At 45.6% G+C, this 18,616-nt stretch overlaps 1 protein-coding gene across 1 annotated transcript in view; it reads left to right on the top strand.

Moving 5' to 3' along the window:
- SORBS3 (sorbin and SH3 domain containing 3) overlaps positions 1-18,616 on the top strand; it is a 683,012-nt gene that overhangs the window by 529 nt on the left and 663,867 nt on the right. The window lies entirely within an intron of this gene.

The raw sequence follows: 18,616 nt of genomic DNA, 5'->3' as shown, positions 1-18,616 counted from the left end.
TCTCGTGCACAGAGATATGAATATATAGTATTCTCTGCACGTCCGCACGTTTACAGCACTGGCACGCCCATGTCACAGCAAAAGCCTTGGCCTTTGAATGTGGCCACCCTTCCCACACGCATCTCTTTCATTCACACCTATCCTGGATGTCATTTAACAACCCTCTCGCAAAGGGCGTCACTTTAGGGGCGGCACAGAAGACCATCTCCCTGAACTTTGGGGGGATTGCAAAATCCTCCCCCTCCCCCCTCTTCCCTCCACCAAAATTTACATGCCTTAACTTGCATGCGGAAATTTAAATCGTGACGCGGACGTGTCTCCTGCTCCCAGCAGCACGGCTCCCCAGAGCACGCAGAGTCGGGCGCCACAAACTAAGTTCGTGCTTGCAAAGTGCAAGCGGAAGCGCTTGTATTGGTTATCAATTGTAACTGTTCATGCAAGGGTTACATTGGCAATTGCCGTCATCAATGACTGCCGATGAGGCAGTCATTGACGACCCCCCCACTGTCTTTTTGACCTTTTTCAAATTTGGACAATAAAAATGCTTAATTCGCATTTGTTTTCATATTCGTTGTATCATTCGTTTCTTAAATGTACGTTTATTTTTTATTTCCACATTTCCCCCTTTTCAAACAGTAACATCGGGGTGCATGGCTTTCCAAGCAAGCCTCCACACCCCCCGGTTTGAGTTTTCTTGCATTGCAGTTTTGATATAATTTAAAATACTGCTGCTTTTAGGGCGTTACTAAAATGAAAGCGAACTTGCCCAATGTTACTGCTACCCATTTAAACCAACACGTCAATACGGGTCTAAAACTATGAAATAATGTGTGTGATGCAAACGTTTCAGATGCAATGATTGGCTAAATGTGGGTGCGTGTCACTGATTGCCTGGATATATGAGTAGACAACAGGAATCATGACTATTTTCAAGGAAAATAGCCATGATTAGTCGAGGCAGCGACCTTAGCCTTTATACTGAAACATGGACCTCGGCACATCAACATGGTTAGTCGAGTAACTTTGTTGAAAATGTTGTGGGGGGGGGCATGACATCTGAAGCAAAGGTGCCCCAACTAAATGAATGGGGACAACATGGTGTGCCATGAAAGTTGGGGGTGGGGGGGAACAAACACCCCTGCCTTCGCCCCCCCCCCAGAATTACGCCCATGCACATGGCCCTGTGAGCAAACCTGAAGATTGGGACCAAATGAACAGCAACCTGTGCATGTATGACTGCTGGGGTTGCAACTAGAGGGTTATCCAACTCTGGGCCTCGAGAGCCGGAATCCTGACAGGTTTTCAGGATAACCCTCATTAATATTCATGAGGAAAAATTGGCATACATTTAGAATCATTGTATGCGAGTGTATCGCATGAATATTAATGAGGGCTATCCTGAAAACCTGGCATGGATCTAGCTCAGAAGGCCTGGAGTTGGACAACCCAGTTTATTGCCCTAAAGAGATGTTTTTCATATGTGACCGCAAGCATCTGTACAAGGTTTTGAAAAATGATGTTGGAAAGTTGGACATCTTAAATTGGCAGGGCCTTCCTCCAGTTTCTGGGAATGACTCCAGGAGAGTGCACTCTGACCCTTCCAAACGAGTTAGAGACACGGGAGCGCAGTGCCTCATCCTGGGATATGTGGCAAATGCTGTCGTGTCATTCTCTGGGCCGCCCGCCATCTCATGCGAGTTGCGAATCCTGCAAAACGGTTCCATGTAATAATGTCCCTGCAAAAAAGTCACCAAAAATTGCCATTTTTTTGCGGGGACATTATTCCATTGAACATGCAGGGGACACCCCCACAACCACCAAAACTATTTTTTTTCTCAAGGAGAGTGGGGGACACCCCCACAACCCCTGCTCCCCTTGAACCCATATATATGCTCAACATATATAATGTCGCCACAACCTTTTCCGGGTGACATAATGTATGACAACCATATTTATGGGAACATTATTACCTGATACCTGCAAAACTTGGCAGCCTCCAAAGCAGCCACAGAGAGGTGGGGAACTGGTGTCCAACTCTCATTGTGTGTGGTGCCCACATACCACAGAGCCACCCCATGACTGCCTGGCACTTCCAGCAGCAACCTGATATAGTTGCCATAAATGTACTGAACAAATAAATACATGTTATCAGACAAAAACTGTGTCTCAGCCCTCAGCATCGCCTTATAGAAACCTGGACACTATGCATACAGCACCAGAGATATATTTGGAATTGCGACCTGCGTCAAGTGGGGCTTTATGGAAAAAATGCTAATTGTTCTAACCATGTGTATTAGGTGTTGCATTAATTATGCAAGAACTAAATTACAAACAGTGCTATCTGCCACATTCATTGTAATTGTAATCATCATTTATAGAACGCCATTTACCATTACTATAGTCTAAATGCACTTGTGGCGGGATCGCCCTCGTGGACCGCAGTCCACAGTATGGGAAATTCTCAAAGAGGTATAGAATGCGTGTCTGAATTTTGGCCAAGATAAGGAATTAGTGGGCTGGTCGGGCTCCTGTAAGCAACCTCAGAGATCAGGAGTGGGGTCAGGTGCTGAGTGGGGTTAGGCGATTGTGTGAGTGCAGGAAACTTGTTATGCGTCCAGCTGGACCGAATTGTGTCATAGGTTGTCACTGTATTTTAATGGCAGAGGTGTTGAGGCTTACTTTGGTGTAAGCAGGAGAAATGTTATGTGCCCAGCTAGACCAAATTTGTCATAGGTCGTTGATGCATTCTGGTGCATGAGTGCGGGTAACCATGCCTGCGGCTGATGTCCCTCAAAGTGGTACGTTTATATGTACCTTTAAGCACGGATGGAGCTGTGGTCCGTGAGAGGGAGTCCTCTAGACCCACTAGTCGGATAGCCGTAATACGTCTTCCAAGCATCATGGACAAGTGATCACATTGCATCTTCCTGCAGCTGGGCAGCGAATAGATAAAGTGCTCGCCTGTCAAACGAATGTTGAATCACAGACAACTAAGAAACTGTCACTGCTACTGGGGCAATGGCATTGCTGCAAGGCACATATCTAAACTAGTAAATATTAGTTAATGTTATTTGAAAAGGTGAAAACAAAGTGAACTGTGTTTCCGATTCGAATGCAATTGTCAAAAATGTTGTGGGTTCACAGCGCATTATGCTTTTTAAGCGTGGTGGGCGAGACCCCAAATATCTCAATTTATTGCCAATGACCTCCCCATTTCTTAATATGCATGATAGGAGTACATGGCACATGTTCTAACTTAAGTATTATAAAATACTGCAAAGTGTACTATTTGAAGAGTTTAAATTAAGGGACTTTGGAAAGTGCACAGTGAAAGAGTGCCTAGGACTAACACCAAGTGGCCATGATTTGGTTCTAACTGCAAATCTGATCCTTAGAATTTTACTAAGAGATCACTTTCTGCTCTGAGCCTCGAAAATGTTCATCTATGCCATTTGAATGAAAAGTTTAACTTGGACAAGGCTTTAAATGTCAATGGGCGACCATCTTTAAACGTTGATATGGGTAGTATAGCTCAGTGGCAACGCGCTCGTCTTGGAAGCAAAACAACACAGAGCAACACAGGTTCGAATCGCGGATCCGTGCTTAGAATCCTTTTTGGTATTAAGCGCGCTATAAAAAACGAATTATAATAATTATCATTATAATTTGCTGCGAGCTGTGAGAATGCTAACTGGATCATTATGGAATTTGCACCTTGGATTTGGATTGCATATGTCATTCAGCACTGGCAGTGCGTGCTGCAGAAAGAGCGTCACTATGGAAAAATGCAAAGTGGGCTAACTGTAAACCTGGGACTGAAAAATATGAAGTGTCATAGAGCGGAAGCATGGAACTGTAATGTCTGCTAAGCTGAGCATTATGGGACATTGCAAAGCATATTGGGAGTACATATCTCATCGAATCACCCCCATTTGGCAGGTCCCAGTCTTTTCCCTTCCTCATTTTCTTAGATAATATCAAAATGTTCCTCTGTTGCAAAGAAGGGCCGCGTGCCAGCTGCTAAATACAACTTGAGTTCCCGCCCAATAGTGACATCTATCTGTAATAGTTTGTGGTGTACAGTATGTTGAAACTAAGGGTATTACTTTTGCCAACACCAAGCATCCTTACTAAAACTTACTTGAAAACAAATGTATTTACACACTTTTTCCAGATGGGGAGCATCTCTCGATTTTAACAAGCTCCCTCAAATCTTTTCTTTCTTTTAATTGTGATTTGGTTTGTTCATTTAAACCTTGCACAAGTAAATTCAAACTAAGATACGCACATTAAAATTCATAAGGCTATGTAAAATACTTGAAAACAGTTAATTTCATACTTCCCTAATCAACATTCAATATAAATATAGTATTTCTCCAAATGTTCAATACTGTTACAAATATAGAGTCCCTTAAATACGCTGGCCGTGTCCTCCCACCCACTTTTTTGGGCAGAATTACTCCTCTGCTTTGCACATGCATATACTTTGTATATGGCTATTCCTTGTACAGGAAAATCACTTGTATATGGCTATCCTTCACACACGAATATACTTTCTATATGGCGATCCCTCGCACACAAATGTACTTTTTATATGACCATCCTTGACACAGGAATATACATTGTATAGGGCTATCCTTCACACAGCTTCTAACACAGATATCCTTTTCACACATGGATCCTTCTCACGTGTGGATATCCCACTTACACATGGATAACAGTTCGCAATAGGTCATTTGCCAAATTGAAAGTACCCAAAAACACAAACAACTCACCGTAGTATTACAGGATCCTTCACTAAGTCACAATCGGGCTTTGAACTATTGTCCAATTTCCTTTCTGCCCGGAGGGGCTTTGCCATGTGGTTACTATCCCAGTATGATAGCAGAGTATATTTATTCGCATTTGTATTTACTTATTGGGTTCATAGTGTTTCACCCACAAACACATACAAAAGCAAACAACAGCAAACGGGGCAATCCCGAATCAGGTGCTGTAGTTTGGCGGCAAATGTAGTGAGCAACAGACTGGTGGATGTTGGGGAATACATGATTAAGAAATGGAGGACATGACAGACTTATTGCAGGCAGAAATCTGAGGGGACTGACCGTATACAGGGACGTGTGTACAGTGGAGTTAGGTGTAGGTTGGTCAGGGAGGGGGAGTAATGTGGGAGTAGGTAGATGGTGCTCCTTTTTGGTTTAGGAGGTCGAGCTTTAGTGCAGAATTGAAGGAGTGGCTGGTAGTAGTGACTTTAACATGGGGAGTAAGGGAGCTCTATTGGTGCAGGGCAAGAAGGGAGAAGGAGTGGAAGCAAGAAGAAGCTGAGGGTGGTTTGGGGATGCAGAGATTAGGGAGTGTGCATGAGTGGACAATGTACCAGTGACAGAAGTGGGAGATAGTGTTAGCTAGATGAGGGAGTGGGTTCAAGCTCTTGCATGGATTAACAACAAGCAATAGGGATTTGAAGAGGAATACATTTTTCATGGAAAGACATTGTGACAAATCAATTTACGGGGCACCAGTGGTCCAGGGATGAATAGAGGTTTCTTTTTTTAAAATGTTTATTTTAAAAACTTTATTTATTTGGCTTGACGACATACAAAACGACAGAGATGCTCATAACACAACAACAGTATACACCATTACAGAAATACATACTTCACAATAAAGTGCTGGCTTCCGGGTGCGTCAAAAGGGTCAGGGAGCTATGTGAAGGCATGGGTGTAAAGCTTAAGAACCATTATTCATGGGATGACAACCGTACGGGAGAGAGACCAGAGATGGAGGATTCATTGTCTGAGTTCGAGGTCGCAGCGGACAAGTAATTGCGAAATCTCCACCAGATGTCTCTTGGCCTTGAGTGTGGATGTTGCAGTGTTCCCCAGGCCTCCTCGGTGTCACGTGCCCATGTGATCGTCCTGAGCCACTGTGTGTACGTGGGTGCCCTGGGCCGGAGCCAGTTCATCAGGATGCAGCGTACAGCCAATAACATACAAAGTCCAGCCAGTTTTCTGGAGTCACGGTCCAATTTAGGGAAATCATGGAAGAGGCATCGCATTGGGGATGGGTCTATGGTGTAATCTAGTATGGCAGACAATGTGGTGCATATTTCGGACCAGTATTGTATGAGCCGCGGGCAGCTCCCGATCATATGGATGTAGGGGGCTTGATCTGCACCGCATCTAGGGCAGCTGAAAGAAAGTTCACTAATCATATGGCGTAGGCTGCCCGGAGTGTGATGATACCTGTGTAACACTTTAAATTGTATTAGTTTGAACCGGGAGTTATAGGATACGTTGTGGGTGCAAGAAAACATCTGGGACCAGCGCTCATCAGTGATCTCCACTCCAAGGTCCTCCTCCCACCTACATCTCAATTTACCAAAGGAGGGGGTAGCCCTAGTTTGCAGTAGGGTATAGAGCCTTGATACCTTGCCTCAAAAGCAGTCAAAGTTGCATAACTCTTCGATTATGAGCTTGTCTGGTGGTATTGTGGGGAAGTTCGGTTATCTGGCCTTGAGATTTTTCCGGAGGGAAGAGTATTGTAACCATGCAGAAGGCTTCCGCTTGAGGGGGGTTGGGAGGTCTACCCATTCAAGGAAATTGCCCTGTTTATAGATATCCTGGAGTACCAGGAAGCCTGAATCAGCCCAGCGGGACACTACGGATTGTGAGATATTGGGGACATCGGGGAAGAAGTTCCAGAGGGGGAGGTCCCCGTGGAAGGGGTGAGGTGTTGCAACCAGCTTCCAGATCTTAGTGAGAGCCAAGGATGTACGGGCGACAGGATCAGCCGAGTCTGCATCAGCTGGGACCGGTTTAAGAATAAGGGATCCAATTTCTCGGTCACTGACCGATCGCTTCTCTAAACAAACGTGTGGAGGGGGGTCTGTGGTGTTAAACCAGTAGGAGGCAAATTGTGCTTGAGCCACTAACCAATATCTAGTGAAGTCAGGGGCACCAAACCCGCCCAGTTCCTTAGGGGTGGTCAGTGTGGTCAGCTTGAGTCGGACTGCACCGGAATGCCATAGGAAGGTGTTAGTTATACGCCGCAGCGAACAGAAGAAATCATCGCCTGGCCACAGGGGAAGATTCGTAAAGCGGTAAAGGAGTTGGGGTAGTACCACCATTTTAAGTATGCCTATCCGACCTGCTAACGAGATAGGGAGTCTAGTCCAACTATTTGTTTTAGTGTCCAAGTGCGTGAGGTAATTACAATAGTTGTCTTCACGTAGCCTCACTGCATGCCGGGAGACCACCACCCCCAGGTAAGTAATGTTGGATTGGGACCACGTGAATCCACCCAGGTCGGAGGGAGGCAGTGTGGAGTCTGTGAGTGGGAATAGGACAGATTTAGAGCAGTTTACTGTTAGACCCGATATGTGTCCGAAGCGGACCACATCTTCCAGGATAGGGGCAAGGTTGGCTTCTGGGCAGCGAATTTAAAGGAGGGTATCATCAGCATACAGGGAAACAATGTCGACTTGGCCGGCAGTACGTAGGCCCCTGTAAGAGTGTGATTGGCGCAGGATGTCAGCAAAGGGTTCCATGGCTATAGCAAATATCAGCGGTGAAAAAGGGCAGCCCTGCCGTGTTCCCCTAGCTATCTGAAAGGGGGAAGAGCATCTATCTTCCGTGCGAACCCTGGCCGATGGACCAGTGTAGAGCACCCTAACCCAGGTGCAGAAGTTGGGGCCAAATTTGCACTTCTGGAGGACTCGCCATAGATATTCCCATGACACCGTGTCAAATGCCTTTTGCATGTCTAGGGTGGCCGCCACCGCCTGCACGTCCGGAACAATCCTACTGATCACATTAAAGAGCCTTCTCAGGTTCAGGGCAGTGGATCTACCAGGAACAAATCCTGCCTGATCAGGATGGATGATGTGAGGCATAAATGAGGGCAGTCGGATAGCCAGTACTTTGGCATATATTTTAATGTCACTGTTGATTAGTTAAAGAGGGCGGTATGAGCCACATTGGGTGGGGTTTTTGCCAGGTTTAAGAAGAACCATTATCATTGCCTTACCCTTCTCAGATGCCTCTTCCCATAGGGTTAATAGATGTGGGACTAGGAGCGATTTGAAGCATTTTTACAGATCAATAGGGAGCCTGTCTGGGCCAGGGGCCTTACCCGATACCAATGATTCAATGGCGTCCGTGAGTTCTTCTAGTGTAAACGGCTTCTCCGGGAAAGCACTAGCGTCAGTGGAGAGGACCGAGAGAGGGAGGTTTTCTAAATAGGAGTCAATTTCCGATACCCGGGGGCCATCAACTTTAGAGTATAAGGAGGTGTAGAATGATAGGAATTCCGAGTTGATGTCTTGTGGGGACGTAGCTAGTGTTCCGTCTGGTCGCTCTATCGCCGGTATGTTGGGGGTTCCAAATTCTCGATGAATCAACCTGGTGAGCAGTCGCCCTGGCCGTTCTCCCTCGCCATATTTCCTAACTGCATGTGGGCTGTCTAAGAATCTGACTTCCCATTCTGCTAGAGTGCGGAATGTGTCTAATTCCGACCCCAGCCGGGCCAACGTTTCAGGAGCCTGATCGAGGGCATATTGGGCCTCGAGAGTAGCCATGGCCGATTCCCTACCAGCGATTTCCTCGCGGATTCTCCCTTCAGGATACCACACCCTTTGGAGATGGCAATACCCCTAATGTATACTTTAAATGATTCCCAGAGGGTAGCCTGTGATGCGACAGAGTTAGTGTTAATCTCGAAGAAGTCCTCGATGGAGGATTCAAGTTCAGATGCGAAGGCTTGGTCGAGTAGGGCGTGAGGTCTCATTCTCCACTGTCTTGTTTTATTATAGTCGGGCTCCCAATTGAGCGAGACAATCACCGGTGAGTGATCAGATAAAGTTCTAGGGAGGATCAATAGGCGGGATAGGGACCTGACCAATATGTCTGATACAAGCCACCTATCTATCCTGGAGTGTGAATCGAGCACTGTGGAATAGTAGGAGTATGTACGGGAGTCAGGGTACATGAGTCGCCAGGCATCTACGACCGCCAAGCGAGGGAGCGTAGTCAAAATTGCATGGGCTGCCTTGGATAGTTGGCGGGGTCTAGAGTCTGATCTGTCTAGGGTGACGTCAAGAATAGTATTAAAATCGCCGCCCCATATGATCGGGACCAGGGGGTAGCTCTCCAACACTGAAGCTAGGTGTAAATAGAAATTGGGGTCATTGATGTTCGGACCGTATATATTTAAGATGATTACCTCTTGATTTTGTAGTTTACCATGGATCAGCACATACCTCCCCTGCGGGTCTATTAATGAGTGAGTGCATGAGAACTTTAGGCTCTTGTGTATCAAAGTTAGGACACCTCGACTTTGGGTGGAGTAGTTGGTGAAGTATCTCTGAGGCCCCCATTGTCTAGCGAACTTTTCGCATTGTTCAGAGCAGGGCATGGATCTCTTGTAAGCATAGGACTTTAATGTCATGGCGCTCCGCGTACAATTGTATCTGCCTCATTTTTTTGTAGTTACCCAGGCCTCTTATGTTCCAGCTCATTAATGCCAAGTTACTATCAGCCATTTGTATGGAGGTGTCGGGTGATTTCCGGGGTGCGGAGTGGCAGTAGCCATAGCCAGCCCAACGGGGGCAGGCGCAGTGTGCCATCCGCAAGCCCGGGACATATTACTGTGGTGTGTGTGGCATCTTCTGTGGTCGTCAAGTCCTTTTTAACATAACTCCCAATTCCCCCTTGCCCCACCCACATCCCTCCCCCAACTAGAGGAATGACAACCCAATAGAACCTTAGTAACAACAAAATCGTCGGCATCGGCGCCTGGGGGCCTGCTGGCTGGCCTGGCGGTGACGCCTCGGACAAGGGGTCTATAAGATTTCCAATACCGCAGTCTTGCTTAATGATGTTAGTAATATCTGTGTAAACGGAGGGTCAACAGTTCGGAGGATGAACAAGATTGAGTTGTCGATGTGTTCCCTGCAATATGGCATCAGCTGTGTGTGAGTGCCTCTGTGGGTACGTTTCCTGGCAGGGAGTCGGCGCAAGGTGGTCGAGTTACATAGGTGCCATGACAGTGGTTAAGTATCAGCCTTGGAAATGTTCATCTATAAACTTTGAGGCCTCTTCCGGGATCGTGAAGAAGAATGTTTGATTAGAGTGTTCTATTCTCAATTTGGCAGGGAATAGCATGGAGTATTTGACCCCATGATCACGGAGTCTTATTTTCACTGCCATGAAGGTCTTGCGTTCCTGCTGCACCATCACAGAAAAATCATGGTAGGGTTGGATCCTCGCTGCCCCCATCCGCAACTCCCCCTTGAGTCTTGCCGCTCTCAGAAGAGCATCACAGTCGCGGAAATTTAAGATCATGGCGATGATGGGGCGTGGAGGCGCACCGGGCTTAGGTTTCGCGGTCAAGGAGTGGAGGGCTCTTTCCACGCGAACTGCGGGGAAAGTTTCGGAGAATCAAGAACCGACAGCAACATGTGTCTACAAAGTCTTCCATGGGCTTGTTAATATTGTCTTCGGGCACTCCAACAATGCGTAGGTTGTTGCGCCGTGAACGGGACTCTAAGTCATCATTCTTTTTTTCCACTGCCAGCATACGAGTAGAGAGCAAGGAGACCGTGGCCCGTAGGGAGCCAAGATCATCTTCAGCGGCCCCCATTCTTGTTTCAAATTCTGCCACCCGGCCATCTGTTTTCTCAATATGCGCCTTTATGGATGAGATGGTACCATTCATGTCATCCAGCTTGGTGAGAAGAGTGGTGAACCCCTCGCGGATATATTCTAACATTTTTTGTGAGTCATCGGGGGCTAGTGGGGCCGATGTTGCCGGGGTCTCATCAGATGATTCCGCTGACGGTTTGGCAGGTGTCTTGGCAAACATATTCAGAGAGCTCTGTTTCTTGCCTGCACCCGCTCCTTTAGTAATGGTATTGGAAAAGGATGGGCCCTGGGGGTGTGGGCTGGTGTAAGTGGTTGTTTGCGTCCAGCCACCGGTGTCCCCCTCCGAGCGCAGGGGTCCCCCGGTCCAGAGTTCAGCTCACCAGTCATCAGACCATCGGGCGCGGCCTCACCTCGCCAAGTCTGAGTCGCCGGGTAAAGTGTAGTGCCGTCGGCTCCACCCAGAGCGGCTACGTGGTGTTGGAGTCTTATCCTAGCTACTGCTTCCTAGTTATCCCGGGAGCGCAGCAGTGGGGTCAGCGTGGTAGATACGCCTATTCAGCTCTCGGTACGGTAGGCACTGAGGGCACCACACCCAGTGTCTCTGCACCTGGACAGCGTAGTACCACGCCTATACAGCTCTCGGTACGGATCGCCGTTGTGGATCACAGGGTAGCCGTAGGCCAGCCAAGAGGGGGGCTCTGCCCAGTCGGGGGGTATCCCCAGGTGAGTGTCGAAACGTAGGAGTCTCCGGGCAGTATGGAGGGCAGGGTGCCCAGTTCAGCAGGCTAGTGGCATATTAGGTATCAGTCATTCATTAGGTGCAGGACGACCTGCCAGCGGTGGGCTCACAAGGAAGCTGGGAGTAGGACAGTGTGGATGTTCAGGCTGCTGGATGAAGCATAGTGCAGCACGGGCCTGTTCAGTACTGCACTAGTATGTATGCTTTAAGAAGTGTTGACAGGTTTAAAGTAGGCACCATTCCCCCTGAGCGGCAGCTTGAGGATTGACTTTACATGTGGGGGCCCCCATACCTTAAGTCTTGATGGAGGGGGGGTCATGCCTCCCCCCGCGTGCCGTCCCAGCACGGGACAGTGCCCACGGAGCTCCGGGCCCCAGCCCGTCAGAGGAGCTGACAGCCGGGGGCTTGCCTGGTCCGTGGTGCACCCAGGAGACGTCAGGGTTCGGGATGTGCCTCTGAGGCCGCAGCACCCGACTAGTGGAACAGGGCGGGAGCTCAGCAGGAGCCGAGGGAGAGAGGAAAAAGGGTCTGCAATGGCAACTGTGTTGGTGGAGGGGCGGAAGGCGTCCGGCACCGTGGAGAGCAGTTCGCAAGGAACACGCCACGCCGAGTGGCGGTCTCCCCTCCCCCTGCAGGCCTCCGGATCCTCAGTGCCTGTGTGCCTGGGAGGCCGCCCCTTGTGGATGCGTGTGGTGGGGTGATGGAGTGCTTCCAGGCCGGGTCCCGCTGCACCGCAGGGATCTCTGCATCAGTTCTTCTCCAGAAGACGCCGATCGAGCACGGGGAACAGCAGATCCTATCCGAGTGATCCTCCAGTTTACTGCATAAACCGCAGCGGTATTAAGGCAGGTTTAGCGAAAAGGATTCTCCCCATCTCGGAGCGTCGCGCTAAGGCGGCCATCTTAGTCAAGTGCAACAGCGCCCCCAGTCGAATATCGGTTTCTAAACCATCAGTCAGCCCCACACCTCTAGTACACCAGAAGGGATTCAAACAGATTGGGAACACAAGTCAATTATGAACCTCCTTTTCAAATTTTGTTAACGTGAACAGAACAGCATGCTTATCTCCGCAAGGCTGTGGAATGTTGGTTAGTTGCAACACAGCGAAAACACAATTATTACCTAATGATAAAAGACACTTTCCAGTCAAGTGTGGGTAATACTTTTGATAATACCCGTCTGTGTCCATAAGCAACTTTAAATGAGGTGCCAGCACAGAAGGTTTCAAAGCTTCATAGAACCAGTTTATTGTTAACACGCTTAAGCGGGGTCCAGGATGGCAAGCTACTGCTCCATCTGTGCCTCTTCTGAAGTCATTATGAGAACAAACAGCTTTTATGCATTCTTCATGACAGGTCATTAAATCACTTAGGCTAAATGTGAGCACAAGCTGGGATCTCGACTTACTTCATGCAGCTGTCGCCTTGCTACTTGAACTCTTTGCAGCCTACTCCACGAATACACGTGAACGTGCAAACCAAAAAAGGGTTTATTTTTTCCTGCTGGGCAAGCATTCTTTAAACGTGTGCACAGACCAGCTGATTAGAGAACATATGTTCATTAATTTTCACAAAGTGCCTACAATATTTGCTCATAATTTTCCACAATTGGCCCTTTTGAACATAGTTCTATAATCACAATGTAATATCAGTAACAATCTATTACATCTATGGCCAGCATACCTCTAATACATTCTCTTGCATAATAAAAGCATTTGTGATGGATATTTAAATTGCCTGCGGTCTGAGACATGAGGTCAATATCTGGTACAAGGCAGGCACACAATTAATACACAGACATATGAAAAGGAAAATGGCCAATAAAACAGGAATAACAGACAATAGTTTCCACCCAAATGTTGTCATTATGGACCATAAAGATCCACTAATATCTAATGTACCCACAGGGAAGTGTGCTTGGTGCGTAATACTCTGAACAAAAGTATTTTCTTCTATGATCCTGCTGGATCAGAGATAGGGTGGCATTGGGGACACTGATTATTGTACTAAACAAGGATGGCGCTATATAATATTCTAGTAATAACTACCCACCTAACATACAAACAATCGATCCTAACACTCCGGCATATATCAACCCCTTGGAACAATATGTTTGTTTTTCTTTCTCTGAAAGGAGAATAAAGATGCATGCCTCTACTCATTTTATGAACATTCATACTATTACCAATACATATTTCTCTCCTTGACAAGGGGACAACTCAATGAAGTCCATTTGTAGGGCTTCAAAAGGGAACTCTGGAGGTAAAAATGCCCTTTTGGTGCACCTTCTCCTTTCTCCTAACATTATGAACAGCACAGCCATAACAGTTTCTACAATACGCAATTGATGCTTGTCATAATTTATTATTACTCCATACTGTAGTGAGCAACTTTGCACATTCCTTCTACACCTACATGAGACGGACCATGAGCATAGGACAACATCAAAGGTAAATACATATGTGGTAATTTCCATTTCCTTCATCTTGCTTGTCTAACCAACAATCATATACATATTTCCCAGTCTGTTCCCATTCCTGACACTCTTGCTGAAAGGCCTTAGCCCGAATAGTTTGCACTGTCTCAAGGGTATTATTAAATATGATCTTCTCTGGCTGCATCATGTGTGTAATATACATAAGAGATACGGGGGACTGCATAGTTGCCTTTGCAATTTGGTCAGCAAAAGCATCATCTTTTCCAATATCATTTACAATGGCCATGTGTGCGCTGCATTTAATGATGGCCGGCCTTTTTTGACAGGGTCAGTGGATACAATAATTTCAAAATCAACGTACCATGCTGTATTTTTGTCCCATGTGAAGTTAAAAATCCTCTCTCAGCCCATAAGTGGGTAAAGTCGTGGGCTACTCCAAAATGCATATTGACTGTTAGTGTAAATGTTAACTACAAGACTGGAGCTCAACTCACAAGCTTGGGTAAGGGCAATCATTTCAGCTGCTTGTTCTGAATGGAGAGATATCATACAAACCTCAACAATGTTTTTCAATGTTGTAATAGCATATGCTGCAGTGGTAGTATAATTTGGTAACTTAAAACACGACCCATCTAGATACAATGTACCATTAGGTTTATCAGTTGAAGTATTCACCAAATCTACCTGTCTCTTCATTTCATTATCTGTTATTAATACACAATCATGCATTACTTTTGATTCATCCGATGGGAAGGGTAGCAACGTGGCACAATTTAAAGTGTTACAACATTGTATGGCAATGTTTGGATCCAATAAATTCAGCTTTTACCTAGTTAACCTGTAATTTGTCAAGTGCTGAGTTTTAGTTTTGTTGAATAAAATACGAAGCGCATGTGGCACTGACAGTGTAACTTGGTGTCCCAATATTATGGCATTGGCTTGCGTCATAGAAATGGCTGCAGCCGCTACACCCCTTAAACAGTTTGGAAGTGCTTTTGCCACTCGGTCCAATGCATAAGAAAAATATGCGCACAGTCTGTTTTTACCCCCTTGCTGTTGAGTTCGTACAGATAACGCACAGCCTTGCTTTTCATGCACAAACAACCTAAATGGTTTTGTATAATCGGGAGTGCCCAAAGCAGGTGAGCTACACAATGGAGATTTTAGAACATCAAAAGTCTCTTGCTGGGCAGCAGTCCATGGCAAGGAGACTGGAGTGCTACTCAGTGTTAGTTCTAAAAGTGTTTTTCCAAAAAGCGAAAAATTGGGAATCCACTGTCTGCAAAATGAAGTCATCCCTAAGAACCCTCTGACACCTTTCTTTGTAATAGGGACAGGTATTTTCATTATTGCATCTATGCGCTGAGGTTGTAATCTACGCTCTCCTTTTGACAATAGATGTCCTAAATAGGTGACCTTTTGCAGAACTGTAGTTTTTTTAGGGACCCTTTATATCCCAGTGGTGCTAAAAATTGTAATAACCGCACAGTGCAATCCATGCATTGCTCTTGGGTGTCTGCAGCTATCAAAGAATTATCAACGTATTGGAGCAGTATGATATTTGTAGTCGGTGTAAACATGTCTAGTTGTGTTTTCTATACTTGCCTATAAATACTTGGGATTTCAGTGTAACCTTGGGGTGGGGTGGGGGCTATGAAAGGTGTTGGACCGCCCTTCCACAGTAAAGGTAAATAGATACTGACTGTCTTCATGGATGTGAATGCTAAAGAAATCATTTTTGATGTCCATAACAGTGAAATATTGGGCTGAAGGCGGTATCATGGTGAACAGGAAAGTCATGTCCGGCACCACTGGATACTGTGGTTATACAATTTTATTTATTGCTCGGAGATCAATAATCACTCTACATTGAGCTGGAACACAAGGCTTCCCATCGATATTTTTTTCTTTTTGCACAGGAAGAATTGGACTGTTTCAGGGACTCCCGACAATTTCTTTTAGAATCCCTTTACCTACTACATCCTCTATGGTGGGCTTAATTCCTTCTAACCCCTCATTGGGTATTTTATACTGAGGAATGTGCAGCAATACCACCCTTATTTTCACTGGGTACATCGTACATCATTAGATCCCATTACCCATATCACAGGGTCGACTCCTTTAAGTTGAATTGGCAATCCATTAGGTGTAGTGACAAAATAGTTTGAAAAAGACTCAGCATTACGTGTTAGGAACACTCCATCCGGCGAGCAGTATATATTTGCATGCAAATGTTTCAGCAAATCCATTCCCAACAGATTTAAAGCACATTTATCAGTGACAACAAGCTGCACAAAGCAAGATATAGAACCTTTAGTAAACTGTACAGGGTCAGATATTGGACTTTGGACCGGATTCTTAGAGAATCTCCCTGAAGTGTTTACTTTCTGGGAGAGGGGATTATGGGGCACTAGTTTGTGGGAAATTAATTTATTGGACACACCTGTATCAAGGAGGAATATCGCCTGTTTGTCTTGCACAGTAACTTTCACAAATGGTCCCTTTGAATCTGCAGGAATGCTTGTGTGCCCTTTTCCCTCTCCAGGGCAGCTCTATGCTATGTAGTTCATTGCACTGTAATCGTCCTCATATTCCCTAGCTGAATAAGGCTGGCCTTGCCGAGGGTCAAAATAACTTTGCTGATGCTCATTAGGACATCATTGATGTCCCAGTATTTGTTATTCTGGTGTTCCTGGCATTGGTTCTTATAAAAGTTCCTCTTGTCATTCCTTGCCCCTAAGAGCACCTGCATCCTCTCTGGCGCAATGGACATTCCCTTATCGCGTGGTCTTCTGCTTTGCAGAAATGACACCCTGTGTCTATCATAGTTGCTGCATTACTTGGGGGGGCACTTCCACATCTTACTCCTCTAAACATTACTCTTCCTCTTTGTATATGCATATTATCTCTGCCTCTTTCTGGAAAAACCTGTTGCATTAGTCTGGTTTTAATTCCTTCCTTTTCTTCTCCTTTTGCCCTATATTTTTACCGTGGCGGTTTGCATAATACCTACCCAAAGTCCAAATCTGGGCAGCAGATTGAGTTGTCCATGTAGACTCATAGGTGTGTATATCATTCTTTAGGTGAGGCAACAATCCCTCTACAAAGTGTAAACAAAAGGCTTTTTGTCCCTCTGGCATATCTATGTCCATTCCACTAAACAAGGTAATAGCTTCTTCTTTTTGTGCAAAATATTTTTCAACTGACTCCCCTTCTTCCTGCCTGCAAGCAGTCAATTTGTCCAAATGAATTCGCTTTCGGTGAAGCACTTGCTGGATATGTGTTATCAACAGTGCTGGGAGAGCTATTATTTCCTCTGACAATTCCCCAGTCTTCCCCCTTTTGTTCACTGCCCCTGTCAGCTCATCCCACTTAATTACAGGATCTAAACTGTCTTGCATTCTGCATTGGCGCCATATATCTGCTGGCAGAATGCATGAAAACAACTGATCTATATCTCCCAATTTGAGCAGACCTGTTTTAAGAACCCGGTTTGCCCGGGTGTACCACTGTACTGGATTTTGTCTAATATCTGAATAATCTTTAGTAAAAGAAAATAACTCCATCCTATTCCAGGCAAAATGGACCTGGTGTGTTGGATTATCAGTATCAAACCCAGGCACTTCTTTCATGAGAAACGCTTGAGTACCATAGACTTTGATGGGGCATTTATTATCCAAAATAAAAATGGCGACACTATTGCAGGACAGAAGTTTGAATGAGGCTTACACTCTTGTATTGCTTGCTCTATGTCCTTATAATCGCTTGGGAGGGGGTACACTTTGTCCTCCTCATTCACCTTTTTATGTAACAGCCAAAGTTTTTTGCAGCATAACCTTTGTACTATTGCACATAGAAGCATATCTCGTAGCTGGAGCTCGGTCACTTTAGCTTGTTCCACTCCTTTTACCCTTTTTTCTTCACGGTCTCCCTCTTCCCAATCATTTTTCATCTCTTTATGATCATACGCACATGCTTTATCTTTTTCGGATTATGGTTTATGTTTTTTAATCTGTGCTTCTCTCACAGATTTATGTTTAGCATCATCTTCCAATAGTTTATATGTTTCCCAGTGCAGAGGTCTAATGGTCTTGTCACCCTTAATGGCTAACATTTCCCTTAAATGTCCTATTTTTTCTAATCCAAAAGACCCATACACAGGGAACTGTATGTCAGGGTTGTTGGCAGTTTATTCGTGTCATTTGTGCAAAAACAACACTCCCCTCAAGCCTTTCTTGATCATCAACTCCCATACTGTCATATCTTCCAGGAGAGTAGAACACCTCTTGCAACATTGTAATCCACAACATCCCGTAGTGCATGAATTTCCCATTTCTGTCACAGTAACTATTTCTTGTGATCACAAGGTTGCATTGACAATGTCCCACTTAATGTAGTGCGACCACAATGAATAGAAACTACACGCTCATTTCATGATTCATCCATCCCATGGTTTCAAATTGTGTACACCAGGTGTATTTCCCTATATTTCATTAACAGTATGCTCCCATTGAAAATACAACATTACATATTCATAACATCAGAGCGCACAACATCATTCTGCAATAAATCATCACACTCTGTGCATGAAATGATCTGACCCAACTACTCCACCCGTTACTCTTCTGAAGTGATTTTTGAAAACAAGTAGCTTTTCTGCATTCTTCATGACAGGCCATTAAATAACTTAGGCTAATTGTGAACACAGGATAGGGTCCCGACTTACTTCATGCAGCTGTCGCCTAGCTATTTCAACCCTCTGGAGCTTACTTCACGAATAAATGTGAACATACAA

The sequence above is a fragment of the Ambystoma mexicanum genome, chromosome 10, assembly GCF_040938575.1.
Source record: "Ambystoma mexicanum isolate Mex_15411 chromosome 10, UKY_AmexF1_1, whole genome shotgun sequence".
NCBI lineage: Eukaryota > Metazoa > Chordata > Amphibia > Caudata > Ambystomatidae > Ambystoma > Ambystoma mexicanum.
This window is presented reverse-complemented; position numbering and strand designations above follow the sequence as displayed.